General features: G+C 39.2%; 1 protein-coding gene across 1 annotated transcript in view; it reads right to left on the reverse strand.

Annotated features, from left to right (window-relative positions):
• Positions 1–15,113, reverse strand: part of LOC106642707 (A-type potassium channel modulatory protein KCNIP1) — a 51,951-nt gene that overhangs the window by 33,318 nt on the left and 3,520 nt on the right. The gene's annotated exons all lie outside the window — the stretch shown is intronic.

The following is a 15,113-nucleotide window of genomic DNA, read 5'->3' on the forward strand; positions in this document are numbered from 1 at the left end:
TCCCACGAGTCAAGACGATTTAACCTCTGGTTGTTCGGATTCACGTGGCTGATGTACTCGCTCGGGCACAATGCCATTACGTAAACTGCGAACGTACATACACACGAAATGAACAGCAGTGCTCTCGCGGATCCTAATTACGGATTCCCGCGTCACAAAATACGTCTACCTGATGCTAATATGGTAGCGAGCTCTCCTTTGGGAGCACATGTTGTACACTGGCGTAACTAAGTACACTATCTATCCATATATATACTCTCCGACTAATGGTGAAAGTGAAAATCCGTGTGGCTTGTATTGTACACACATATAAATACGTGCGCGCGCGTGTTTAGGGAACGTTGCGCACTCAGTGCTCTCGACAGTGGCACCCAAAGAAGCGCGAAGTTCAAATTAGCTATATGGAGCAAGACGTGAAAACCCAGATATCACGACAGTATTTCATACACAAAAAATTAATAAATAAACCCTAAGCTATTTAACCCAATTACCCAGTGAGCCTACTGGTCGCTTTGTCATTTAATGAATTTAATAACACAAGCGCCAATCACCACACAACCCGGGGCGCTTACTGGTCGCTTTGTTATCAGAAAAATTAATTTAATAACACAAGCGCAAATCCCTAAACAAGCCGGGGCGATAACTGGTCGCTTTATTATTAAATAAATTAATTTAATAACACAAGCGCCAATCACCACACAACCCGGGGCGCTTACAGGACGCTTTGTTATCAAATAAATTAATTTAATAACACACGCGCAAATCACTAAACAAGCCGGGGCGATTACTGGTCACTTTGTTCATAAATAAATTTAATAACACAAGCGCCAATCCCCACACAACCCAGGGCGCTTACAGGACGCTTTGTTATCAAATAAATTAATTTAATAACACAAGCGCCAATCACCACACGACCCGGGGCGCTTACAGGACGCTTTGTTATCAAATAAATTAATTTAATAACACACGCGCAAATCACTAAACAAGCCGGGGCGATTACTGGTCACTTTGTTCATAAATAAATTTAATAACACAAGCGCCAATCCCCACACAACCCAGGGCGCTTACAGGACGCTTTGTTATCAAATAAATTAATTTAATAACACACGCGCAAATCACTAAACAAGCCGGGGCGATTACTGGTCACTTTGTTCATAAATAAATTTAATAACACAAGCGCCAATCCCCACACAACCCAGGGCGCTTACTGGACGCTTTGTTATCAAATAAATTAATTTAATAACACACGCGCAAATCACTAAACAAGCCGGGGCGATTACTGGTCACTTTGTTCATAAATAAATTTAACAACACAAGCGCCAATCCCCACACGACCCGGGGAGATTACTGGTCGCTTCGTTAATAAATAAATAAATTTAACAACACAAGCGCCAATCCCCACACGACCCGGGGAGATTACTGGTCGCTTTGTTATCAGAAAAATTAATTTAATAACACAAGCGCAAATCCCTAAACAAGCTGGGGCGATAACTGGTCGCTTTATTATTAAATAAATTAATTTAATAACACAAGCGCAAATCACTAAACAAGCCGGGGCGATTACTGGACGCTTTGTTATCAAATAAATTAATTTAATAACACACGCGCAAATCACTAAACAATCCGGGGCGATTACTAGTCGCTTTGTTAATAAATGAATTTAATAACACAATCGCCAATCACCACACAACCTGGGGCGCTTACTGGTCGCTTTGTTATTAAATAAATAAATTTAATAACACAATCGCCAATCACCACACAACCCGGGGCGCTTACAGGACGCTTTGTTATCAAATAAATTAATTTAATAACACACGCGCAAATCACTAAACAAGCCGGGGCGATTACTGGTCACTTTGTTCATAAATAAATTTAATAACACAAGCGCCAATCCCCACACAACCCAGGGCGCTTACAGGACGCTTTGTTATCAAATAAATTAATTTAATAACACAAGCGCCAATCACCACACGACCCGGGGCGCTTACAGGACGCTTTGTTATCAAATAAATTAATTTAATAACACACGCGCAAATCACTAAACAAGCCGGGGCGATTACTGGTCACTTTGTTCATAAATAAATTTAATAACACAAGCGCCAATCCCCACACAACCCAGGGCGCTTACAGGACGCTTTGTTATCAAATAAATTAATTTAATAACACACGCGCAAATCACTAAACAAGCCGGGGCGATTACTGGTCACTTTGTTCATAAATAAATTTAATAACACAAGCGCCAATCCCCACACAACCCAGGGCGCTTACTGGACGCTTTGTTATCAAATAAATTAATTTAATAACACACGCGCAAATCACTAAACAAGCCGGGGCGATACTGGTCACTTTGTTCATAAATAAATTTAACAACACAAGCGCCAATCCCCACACGACCCGGGGAGATTACTGGTCGCTTCGTTAATAAATAAATAAATTTAACAACACAAGCGCCAATCCCCACACGACCCGGGGAGATTACTGGTCGCTTTGTTATCAGAAAAATTAATTTAATAACACAAGCGCAAATCCCTAAACAAGCCGGGGCGATAACTGGTCGCTTTATTATTAAATAAATTAATTTAATAACACAAGCGCCAATCACCACACAACCCGGGGCGCTTACAGGACGCTTTGTTATCAAATAAATTAATTTAATAACACACGCGCAAATCACTAAACAAGCCGGGGCGATTACTGGTCACTTTGTTCATAAATAAATTTAATAACACAAGCGCCAATCCCCACACAACCCAGGGCGCTTACAGGACGCTTTGTTATCAAATAAATTAATTTAATAACACAAGCGCCAATCACCACACGACCCGGGGCGCTTACAGGACGCTTTGTTATCAAATAAATTAATTTAATAACACACGCGCAAATCACTAAACAAGCCGGGGCGATTACTGGTCACTTTGTTCATAAATAAATTTAATAACACAAGCGCCAATCCCCACACAACCCAGGGCGCTTACAGGACGCTTTGTTATCAAATAAATTAATTTAATAACACACGCGCAAATCACTAAACAAGCCGGGGCGATTACTGGTCACTTTGTTCATAAATAAATTTAATAACACAAGCGCCAATCCCCACACAACCCAGGGCGCTTACTGGACGCTTTGTTATCAAATAAATTAATTTAATAACACACGCGCAAATCACTAAACAAGCCGGGGCGATTACTGGTCACTTTGTTCATAAATAAATTTAACAACACAAGCGCCAATCCCCACACGACCCGGGGAGATTACTGGTCGCTTCGTTAATAAATAAATAAATTTAACAACACAAGCGCCAATCCCCACACGACCCGGGGAGATTACTGGTCGCTTTGTTATCAGAAAAATTAATTTAATAACACAAGCGCAAATCCCTAAACAAGCTGGGGCGATAACTGGTCGCTTTATTATTAAATAAATTAATTTAATAACACAAGCGCAAATCACTAAACAAGCCGGGGCGATTACTGGACGCTTTGTTATCAAATAAATTAATTTAATAACACACGCGCAAATCACTAAACAATCCGGGGCGATTACTAGTCGCTTTGTTAATAAATGAATTTAATAACACAATCGCCAATCACCACACAACCTGGGGCGCTTACTGGTCGCTTTGTTATTAAATAAATAAATTTAATAACACAATCGCCAATCACCACACAACCCGGGGCGCTTACAGGACGCTTTGTTATCAAATAAATTAATTTAATAACACACGCGCAAATCACTAAACAAGCCGGGGCGATTACTGGTCACTTTGTTCATAAATAAATTTAATAACACAAGCGCCAATCCCCACACAACCCAGGGCGCTTACAGGACGCTTTGTTATCAAATAAATTAATTTAATAACACAAGCGCCAATCACCACACGACCCGGGGCGCTTACAGGACGCTTTGTTATCAAATAAATTAATTTAATAACACACGCGCAAATCACTAAACAAGCCGGGGCGATTACTGGTCACTTTGTTCATAAATAAATTTAATAACACAAGCGCCAATCCCCACACAACCCAGGGCGCTTACAGGACGCTTTGTTATCAAATAAATTAATTTAATAACACACGCGCAAATCACTAAACAAGCCGGGGCGATTACTGGTCACTTTGTTCATAAATAAATTTAATAACACAAGCGCCAATCCCCACACAACCCAGGGCGCTTACTGGACGCTTTGTTATCAAATAAATTAATTTAATAACACACGCGCAAATCACTAAACAAGCCGGGGCGATTACTGGTCACTTTGTTCATAAATAAATTTAACAACACAAGCGCCAATCCCCACACGACCCGGGGAGATTACTGGTCGCTTCGTTAATAAATAAATAAATTTAACAACACAAGCGCCAATCCCCACACGACCCGGGGAGATTACTGGTCGCTTTGTTATCAGAAAAATTAATTTAATAACACAAGCGCAAATCCCTAAACAAGCTGGGGCGATAACTGGTCGCTTTATTATTAAATAAATTAATTTAATAACACAAGCGCCAATCACCACACAACCCGGGGCGCTTACTGGACGCTTTGTTATCAAATAAATTAATTTAATAACACACGCGCAAATCACTAAACAATCCGGGGCGATTACTAGTCGCTTTGTTAATAAATGAATTTAATAACACAATCGCCAATCACCACACAACCTGGGGCGCTTACTGGTCGCTTTGTTATTAAATAAATAAATTTAATAACACAATCGCCAATCACCACACAACCCGGGGCGCTTACTGGTCGCTTTGTTATCAAATAAATTAATTTAACAACACAAGCGCTCATCATCACACAACCCGGGGCGCTTACTGGTCGCTTTCTCATTAAATAAATTTAATAACACAAGCGCCAATCCCCACACGACCCGGGGAGATTACTGGTCGCTTCGTTAATAAATAAATAAATTTAACAACACAAGCGCCAATCCCCACACGACCCGGGGAGATTACTGGTCGCTTTGTTATCCGAAAAATTAATTTAATAACACAAGCGCAAATCCCTAAACAAGCTGGGGCGATAACTGGTCGCTTTATTATTAAATAAATTAATTTAATAACACAAGCGCCAATCACCACACAACCCGGGGCGCTTACTGGACGCTTTGTTATCAAATAAATTAATTTAATAACACACGCGCAAATCACTAAACAAGCCGGGGCGATTACTGGTCACTTTGTTCATAAATAAATTTAATAACACAAGCGCCAATCACCACACAACCCGGGGCGCTTACTAGTCGCTTTGTTAATAAATGAATTTAATAACACAAGCGCCAATCACCACACGACCCGGGGCGCTTACTAGTCGCTTTGTTAATAAATGAATTTAATAACACAAGCGCCAATCACCACACGACCCGGGGAGATTACTGGTCGCTTCGTTAATAAATAAATAAATTTAACAACACAAGCGCCAATCACCACACAACCCGGGGCGCTTACTAGTCGCTTTGTTAATAAATGAATTTAATAACACAATCGCCAATCACCACACAACCTGGGGCGCTTACTGGTCGCTTTGTTATTAAATGAATTTAATAACACAAGCGCTAAGCCCCACACGACCTGGAGAGATTACTGGTCGCTTTCTCATTAAATAAATTTAATAACACAAGCGCCAATCCCCACACGACCCGGGGAGATTACTGGTCGCTTCGTTAATAAATAAATAAATTTAACAACACAAGCGCTAATCACCACACAACCCGGGGCGCTTACTAGTCGCTTTGTTAATAAATGAATTTAATAACACAAGCGCAAATCACTAAACAAGCCGGGGCGATTACTGGTCGCTTTATTACTGAATAAATAAATTTAATAACAAGAGCGCCAGTCAATGATGCAAGTTCTATTACCATGTAAACATTACTGTTTCCACTGTTATTTATAGCTTTAATAATTACGATAGTGACCAGTCATCACCCTGGCCTGTTTGGAGATTTGCGCTTGTGGTATTAAATTAATTTACTTATTAATAAAGCGACCAGTAAGCTCCCCAGATTGTGTGGTGATTGGCGCTTGTGTTGTTAAATTTATTTATTTATTAACGAAGCGACCAGTAAGCGCCCCGGGTTGTGTGGGGATTGGCGCTTGTGTTATTAAATTAATTTATTTGATAACAAAGCGACCAGTAAGCGCCCCGGGTTGTGTGGTGATTGGCGATTGTGTTATTAAATTTATTTATTTAATAACAAAGCGACCAGTAAGCGCCCCGGGTTGTGTGGTGATTGGCGATTGTGTTATTAAATCCATTTATTAACAAAGCGACTAGTAAGCGCCCCAGGTTGTGTGGTGATTGGCGCTTGTGTTATTAAATTTATTTATGAACAAAGTGACCAGTAATCACCCTGGCTTGTTTAGGGATTTGCGCGTGTGTTATTAAATTAATTTATTTGATAACAAAGCGACCAGTAATCTCCCCGGGTCGTGTGGGGATTGGCGCTTGTGTTGTTAAATTTATTTATTTATTAACGAAGCGACCAGTAATCTCCCCGGGTCGTGTGGGGATTGGCGCTTGTGTTATTAAATTTATTTAATGAGAAAGCGACCAGTAAGTGCCCCGGGTTGTGTGGTGATTGGCGCTTGTGTTATTAAATTCATTTATTAACAAAGCGACTAGTAAGCGCCCCGGGTTGTGTGATGATTGGCGCTTGTGTTATTAAATTTATTTATGAACAAAGTGACCAGTAATCGCCCCGGCTTGTTTAGTGATTTGCGCGTGTGTTATTAAATTAATTTATTTGATAACAAAGCGTCCTGTAAGCGCCCCGGGTTGTGTGGTGATTGGCGCTTGTGTTATTAAATTTATTTATGAACAAAGTGACCAGTAATCGCCCCGGCTTGTTTAGTGATTTGCGCGTGTGTTATTAAATTAATTTATTTGATAACAAAGCGTCCTGTAAGCGCCCCGGGTTGTGTGGTGATTGGCGCTTGTGTTATTAAATTCATTTATTAACAAAGCGACTAGTAAGCGCCCCGGGTTGTGTGGTGATTGGCGCTTGTGTTATAAATTTATTTATGAACAAAGTGACCAGTAATCGCCCCGGCTTGTTTAGTGATTTGCGCGTGTGTTATTAAATTAATTTATTTGATAACAAAGCGTCCTGTAAGCGCCCCGGGTTGTGTGTTGATTGGCGCTTGTGTTATTAAATTAATTTATTTAATAATAAAGCGACCAGTTATCGCCTCGGCTTGTTTAGGGATTTGCGCTTGTGTTATTAAATTAATTTTTCTGATAACAAAGCGACCAGTAAGTGCCCCGGGTTGTGTGGTGATTGGCGCTTGTGTTATTAAATTCATTTATTAACAAAGCGACTAGTAAGCGCCCCGGGTTGTGTGGTGATTGGCGCTTGTGTTATAAATTTATTTATGAACAAAGTGACCAGTAATCGCCCCGGCTTGTTTAGTGATTTGCGCGTGTGTTATTAAATTAATTTATTTGATAACAAAGCGACTAGTAAGCGCCCCGGGTTGTGTGGTGATTGGCGCTTGTGTTATTAAATTTATTTATGAACAAAGTGACCAGTAATCGCCCCGGCTTGTTTAGTGATTTGCGCGTGTGTTATTAAATTAATTTATTTGATAACAAAGCGTCCTGTAAGCGCCCCGGGTTGTGTGGTGATTGGCGCTTGTGTTATTAAATTAATTTATTTAATAATAAAGCGACCAGTTATCGCCCCGGCTTGTTTAGGGATTTGCGCTTGTGTTATTAAATTAATTTTTCTGATAACAAAGCGACCAGTAAGCGCCCCGGGTTGTGTGGTGATTGGCGCTTGTGTTATTAAATTCATTAAATGACAAAGCGACCAGTAGGCTCACTGGGTAATTGGGTTAAATAGCTTAGGGTTTATTTATTAATTTTTTGTGTATGAAATACTGTCGTGATATCTGGGTTTTCACGTCTTGCTCCATATAGCTAATTTGAACTTCGCGCTTCTTTGGGTGCCACTGTCGAGAGCACTGTTGCGCACAAACGATGAGACCATGAGACGATGAGACGAATATTTACGTTTTCGTGCCTGCTGCGCCTGTACCATTACACCACACCCGCGCACCCAAGCGCGTTGCCGGGAGTTTCAAATGCTCAGAGGAAAAATCGTGGCACGTATAGAAGTAAGAAGAAAATCGATCGATGAATTTCATTCATTGGTTGAAAATTGTTCCGGAGACATCACTGGGACTCTTTTTGGTACCACAAAGAATTACTTAAAGAGACTCAAGAGACATTTACACTAAATAAATAAATGACGAAAATTTTTCCAATCAAATAATAGAAATAACTGATTTTTGTATCACACAAATGTATGATTTAGTTTAAGAAAATTTTGGTTTTTTTCACTACAAAAATACCAATGTTGGTGACACACATATGGCATGGTAATAAAGTATTACACCATATACTAACGAGGAGCTATATTATACAGTGGTATATGCCTAATACACAAGTGGCTCGGACTGATCCGATTTATTTGGAGCAGGTAAATTTTAAGGATTTTAATGTACATATAGCTTCAGAAACTAGTCTAATCGTAGTATTTTACTTAAATAGCCATGGGATAGAGGTTCGGCGTATATGGCGTACAAAAAGGAGACTGACTACTGACGGCAAATCAAGTAGTTGCAAACAAAATGTCAATAGGATTTCTTATGTCGGCTACTTGATAATTGTGTCCTTTCTTTTTGTACTGGTGCAGTTAGACCAAGTGAAAATATTTTATTTTGTTTTTTAACATACATATATATGCTTTTTTCAAAAATTTTGAATAAAAAATAATAATAACGAATGAACCTAGAATACATGAACGAACTTGAAATACAAACAACCGTATCGAGCGGCCGGTTAAACGGAGGCGCGTGTGCTCGCATACAACATTGAGAATTGACATGCATAAAAAAATAGGCAGTGGTGCAGCGACTACATATCTCACAGATACCGATACGTATTCCACAAGGGCACAATGTGAGAAAGGGAGGTTTTTTTTTTTTTTTTTTTTTATTCAATAATATTTCGATTGATTTTCGACTCTGTGTTTCGTAATACATGTAAATACACTGTTCACCTAAGCTCGGAGCGATCGATGACTCTGCCACTGAGTATACCTATACTGCAGCTGTCGGACTCAATTATTCATAACGACATTGGCACGAATGTGCGTGCGTGTATACGTGTGAGTGCGTTGGTGGTAATCGAGTCACACGATATAATGGAATTGCCGTATGCTACAACGACTTTTATCATCCCTTTGATTTGTGTTTGTTTGTTTCGTTATTATCGATGTTGTATACGAAGCGAGAAGGGCGAAACGACGAGCTTTTTTATACGTAGCCTTGGTTGCTGTTGTGTAACTACATACGAGACGAAACTCGCAGACGTAGTACAAGTGTAATACACAGCTCCTCAGACGTAGAGTTAGCAGATAAGAGAATGCGCTTGCAAATGAAAGGGAGAGAGAAAGGGCAGGGCAGAGAAGGGCAAGTGCTGGAAAAAAAAAAAAAAAAAAACGAGTTCGCCCCGAGGCTACGTATACGAGACCATTTCACCTTTGGAGATGTCGAGGGGGAGCTTTCGTTGGCCGTGTGCTAGCGAGCTCAAGAGGCAAAGACACTCAGTTGTAGACGTGCGTGTTATTTGTTGGAGGAGTTTTGTAACGCGAGGGATGATTTTAGTACATTAGTTTGTAACAAAAGTTACATGTTTTTCTTTTTTTTTTTTTTTTTTTTTCGAAGGTATCAATTACCATTATGTTGGCACTGTCAATCTTTTGGCTACGGATGTTTTTTTTCAACCTTAAATACTTGAAAGAAATTTATTTCTATCACTTCTTACGTGTAGAGTTAAGCAAACATTTTTTTTTTCTTTTAAAAGTAGTGTCGCAATTTAAAAGAATCAACTATTTAGACGAAAAAAGTAATCAAAGTAATAAAGATTTCAATCACGTGTTGCACTTGTTTACTTGAAAAAACATTTTTTTAAAATACTTTATTGTAAATGGTGATGGATAATAAAAAAAACTTTCGTTTAAAAAGTACTTATAAATCTGTAAAAAACAATTGTGTCCGAGTCTGTGCATTTTTGTTTGAAAATCAAATATATATTCAGATATGATCGAAAAAGTTGCAAAATGTGTACACATTGAACCGCTCACCGTTATTACTTACTATTGGATAATTCGTAAAATTTAGCAATTTTAGTGAAAAAAAAAAAAAAAAAAAAAAAATGTACACTCTGTGTTTTCAAATAGGTACAGACGCGCAAGTATATTTTTGATTTATCATGACTTTAGTCGTAAACTTCATTGGAAAGAATAAAAGCTCTGATGGATCGGCAGACATACGGTACATATGTAGTAGCCTTTTTTTATATCTCATCGATCGCAGTCATTGCCAGCTCCAAGAGTTGATAACCCGTGCGAACATCGATAAAACAAAAAAATGTCACACGAACAGGTACGAAAAAAAATCGTATCCCAATATACACCTTAAAACACAAGAAATCTCCGCAAACCCACCAAAATGAACAGTAGGACGGTAGTAAATGCCAGTACGGCGGAAACCAATAATCCTGCCAACCGACAAATCGCTTCCCAAAGCGGTCAAAAGTACCTATGTGTACACGTACACGCGCGCACGCTCCAACAATCGGCTTACAGGGATCGGCTGGCCGATGACACGTGTAAGGCTTCCACACCCACGCGTATATGTACGCCGTTGCGGGTTAAGCTAAATTTTCGAGATGTTTTACTTCACGCTCGCTTGAGCAGGCTAATAGCCAAACGGCAGCGTCACCATTGCGGCGGGATGATGGGAGGACCCGACCTCGCCTTCGCTCCCCCCCCCCCCAAAAAAAAACATCGTTCCCGACTCGCCGTGAAAATTTCATACCCTCTCGTCCCGCGTTTATATATATTATATACACCCTCCGCCGAGATGACTCTATATACTGCACGCCAGTCCCTCGAGCATTCAATTATTCCTTCGCCAAGGAAGAGGGAGGAAAAGAACCGATGAAAAATTAAAATTTAATCAGCCCGCCTATATAATATACACGGTCGCAGCGGCAATTATTTCCACCAACCCCCGGTAGGTATATATACTTGTATGTACATAGAGAGAATATTTGCGCATTGGCGCACCGCCAGTCTATATAATATACATGTATATGTGTGTTCGTGTACCTATAGCCCTCTCTCGTCGTATACACGTGTATAAACCGCTGCGGTGGTGATTTACGCGTGCACTTTGCCGGAGAACACCACTCGCCACTTGTATCCGCCCCCTAAACCCTTTTTGCTGTACAACAAATGAGCATGAATACAATATGTACTTACATGGAGAGTTTGACGAGTCATTGTCGCCGCTAAAGTGCTGTATGCATATATATATATATGTTCTTTTTGGTACATGTAGTTCGATCGCGAGTCGATTTATGTACATGGCTGAAAGCTCGAGACGCGTAGGAGCGCGAAAAAAAAAAAAGGGAAAAAAATTTCCTGCTCGTATACGTGTCTTTGGAAGTGACGCTGCGTTTTTCTCCACTGACCCTCGGACGACTCGACCTCCAAGAGCCACGTGAGGAAAGCGAGAGCCGCGTACACATAAGCCTTGCGAAAGAAGGGTAAGTACACATGGAAGACGAAAAGAAAAAAGAAAAAAAAAACTGTACATTGTATATAAGGTTCAACGCCACTGGTGGTCGTGTATATGTATGTGCATGTATGTTCGACCTTCGCCGACCTCAACCTTTTTCGTTTCTAATGCTCGGCAAACACACACACGAGCGAAATAAAGTGAGTCCGTCTTCTTTTAGATTTTTCCGCGTGTGCACGAGGTCGATACGGGCGAACCGCTGTGTATTTTACGAGTCTTTGGTTGGGGTAATTATTTCTGATTCACGATCCACCTGTATCGTACAGGTGCATTGAGAGAAAAAAAAAAAATGATAAAAATTGTACAGAAATTCTAGCAAAAATTAACATTCCGCCCAATAAATCGGATGCAAGTTGGCCGATCCTTTAAAGGTTTACTGTTCCAGCGTGGTAATTTTTACTATTCAAACTACAATTTTTACTGTTAAAAATAATTCTTTCCTTTTTCCCCAGATTGCATCCGATTAACTGTGCAAAATGGTAATTTTTGCCGAAATTTCTCCATAGTTTCTATTTTTATGTAATTTTTTTTTCTGGCGGTGCGATAATCGCTCGACGAGCGGTCGTCTTGTTGAAATTAATGGATACGCTCGAAAAAAAAAAAAAAAAAAAGGCTATTGACCAAAAGTATGAATACAAGAGGAAGAAAGGGGAAAAAAGTAGAAGGAAATTGAAAAGCCGAGAAGCGGAAATGAAATTGCACGGGTGGCGAGAGAGTACAGTTGGCGATAATGTATGCAAAACGTGTATGCATTTGCGTGCGAGGGGGTGTTATTACTCGAGTCGCGCGCCACGCGAGCGTGTACCTATTGTATATGTATATATACAGCAACGTGGGGAAGTAAGGGATAATTGGCGGCCTTGAACGATTTTTACTTTCCTTCTTACCGGGGGAATGTGGGTGGTGTACAAAACGTTTCGTAGCAGGTGAACGTGAGCGGGTTTTACCGATCCCTCCCCAGAGTATAATACCGGGGGCTTAAAAGCCCCTGGATGACACTTTTCATTTAAAGTGCGGTGGGTAACTTTTTAGTCCCCCCTCCCTTTTTTTCTTCGATTTTTATGTTTCGTGTATTCATCAGAGGCATACATTATTCACCGCATAACCCGCGTGTAGCTCTGGTTTGGTCTTGCGTTAAAGTATAGGAAACTGTGGGGATTTTAGGGAGCAATCCATGTAAATATTTTACATGGTAGTCCCCCCGTGTTTTTTGTTGGTCGAATGAGTACACTTTGCCTAAAAGAATTATGAGATAAGAGTTTTACGCTATCGGTGAACCGTCCCTACTTTTAACCGGTAGAAAATTTGTGATTTTGTAAGTTATTATCAAACTTGTTTTTTTTTTTTTTTCAATAATTCTAATTAACATTTACTTTGCGCGAGCTGAGGTGAGACCAAGTAACATTGATTGTGTAAAAGCGTCATGAACTGTCTTCTATTAGTTTCTTTTTCCTTAGGAAAAAAAAAAAAATCAAACAGCCCAAGAAACATTTATGGGCAATACAATATTCAACGTCGTAAACATGTGGTCACAGGCATTAAAGTTGAAAGTTGTACACTACCACAAAAAATTCCGTAAATGTATACCCAGGGAACGTGGAAGCCTACGTTTGTTGTGTTTATAGGTACTTTCATCTGTTCAATATTTGAATAGCATACTTGGACTGGTACAACCTTCACAGAAAGTAAAAAAAACTTTTTGCTTGACGAAAGGTACATGAAAAATAAAAATTTGTTTTCTTCCCTTTTTCGTTAATCATCATAATATTTAGTCCTTTTTAAATATTGAAAGATGAGCAAACACATTTCATGGCATTACAAATCGATTGGTTCTATAAAACACTTATCATGAAGAGATCCACTCTCTAAATTTAAAATATTAATGAGTGCACCTATTATTAATCCGTCTATTTCACTGTTTCCTATATATTGCATAAATAATGGATTTTCCCTATGAAATATTTATTATTCACTATTTGTACTAATTAAATTTTCACTAATTTAATTAGTTATAGCCAATTAATTATTAATTAACCTTAAAATAAAATGTTTATAGGCTACATGCGATTATCTCCGATCTAATTAAAATGGCCTATTGGGTTATCCACCCTGTTTTTTCACCGTTTCTCTAGGCAAAATTTTCTTCCCCAAGCAAGTAGTGCCAATTTTTTGCTCTATTTCTTTAGGGAGTAAGAAAAACACCTCTCGATTCTCATTCCCCTGACGTGTGAAAGAGACGAATTGGGATTCCGTGTTAATTAGTACAAGTCAGTTTCACGCTTCGTTGAGAATCGCCTCGATTTACTTTGTACCGTTATTTAGTTGCATAGTGACAATGACAGTTTACAAACTATGAAAAAATCCAGGAATACGCCAATACACGCAACGTAAATGCTCAACAACACCCCCTAAAAAGGGCATACACTAAAAATAGCTTAAAAAAAAAAAAAAAAAAAATAGTAAAGGGGGCGGGATGTAGAAGAGGGAAAATTCATATCGGCCGTATCCCACCTTGGTAAACTGGGCGCAGCCACGCAACAACTCGTGGGGGCGTTGGTGGAGGGCTCAGCCTTGAAAGCGTACACACACACGCCAGAGAGTCAAAGTTTCCCGCCGGGCTGCTCTCTCTTCTATACTTCCCCCCCAACCTTTTCACCTTCTCGTTTTCGTGACCCTCGGCTCCCTTAACACTTATCTCGATGACGATTCATCTTCGTTTGATCGCGAAGACACCTTTACGACTCGCGCGAGTGACCTTGGAGAGAGAGAGAGAGAGCTTTTTGTCGGTAATAAGTCCAACGAGCGTGATTTACTTTCTCGCGCGCAGTTTTCGACCCCCGATTGATTCGAGGAAGTAAGCTTTGTACGCGAATTCGCTTCCCTCGTAACTCATACATAAATTGCTGACAATTTGTTGCCACGAAGATTCTTAAATGTTTTTTTTCTTTTTTTTTTTTCGAGGACTCAATCTATTAGAGACATCCAACCACAACAATTTTTTAATACTTAACAATACTAATCAATAACATTATCCATCAAAGTATTTAAATTTTCTTTGTTTTATCAAAATATATTTTTTTTTTTTATATACGTACAAAAGTTTTATGGATCGCCCTCAGATTGCTATCATAGAGTTAAATAAAAAAAAGTAAAGATTTTTTATAATCGATAATGTTCCATTTTAACAGAAAAAAAGAAGTCGATTTCGTTCTGTACCGGTATCTTAGAAATAAATTCAAACAAACACAATCCTATGGTTTTATCGAAATCTATCATCAACGTTATCCCATCAATGTATCTAATTTTTTTTTCAATGTTATCTTGATACCTACGTTTTTTTTTTGAGAAAATTACTTTAGATCCTTAGTTTTTTCACCATACAAATACCCTATATTCTTAAACAAGGATAAAAATCTGAAAAATCGATTTCTCAAAATCAATGAAAATCGAAATAAATTGAAA

Source organism: Copidosoma floridanum, unplaced genomic scaffold (assembly GCF_036245765.1).
Source record: "Copidosoma floridanum isolate Cflo_tuat_1 unplaced genomic scaffold, Cflo_Japanese_pri ptg000025l, whole genome shotgun sequence".
In the NCBI taxonomy this organism is placed as follows: Eukaryota; Metazoa; Arthropoda; class Insecta; order Hymenoptera; family Encyrtidae; genus Copidosoma; species Copidosoma floridanum.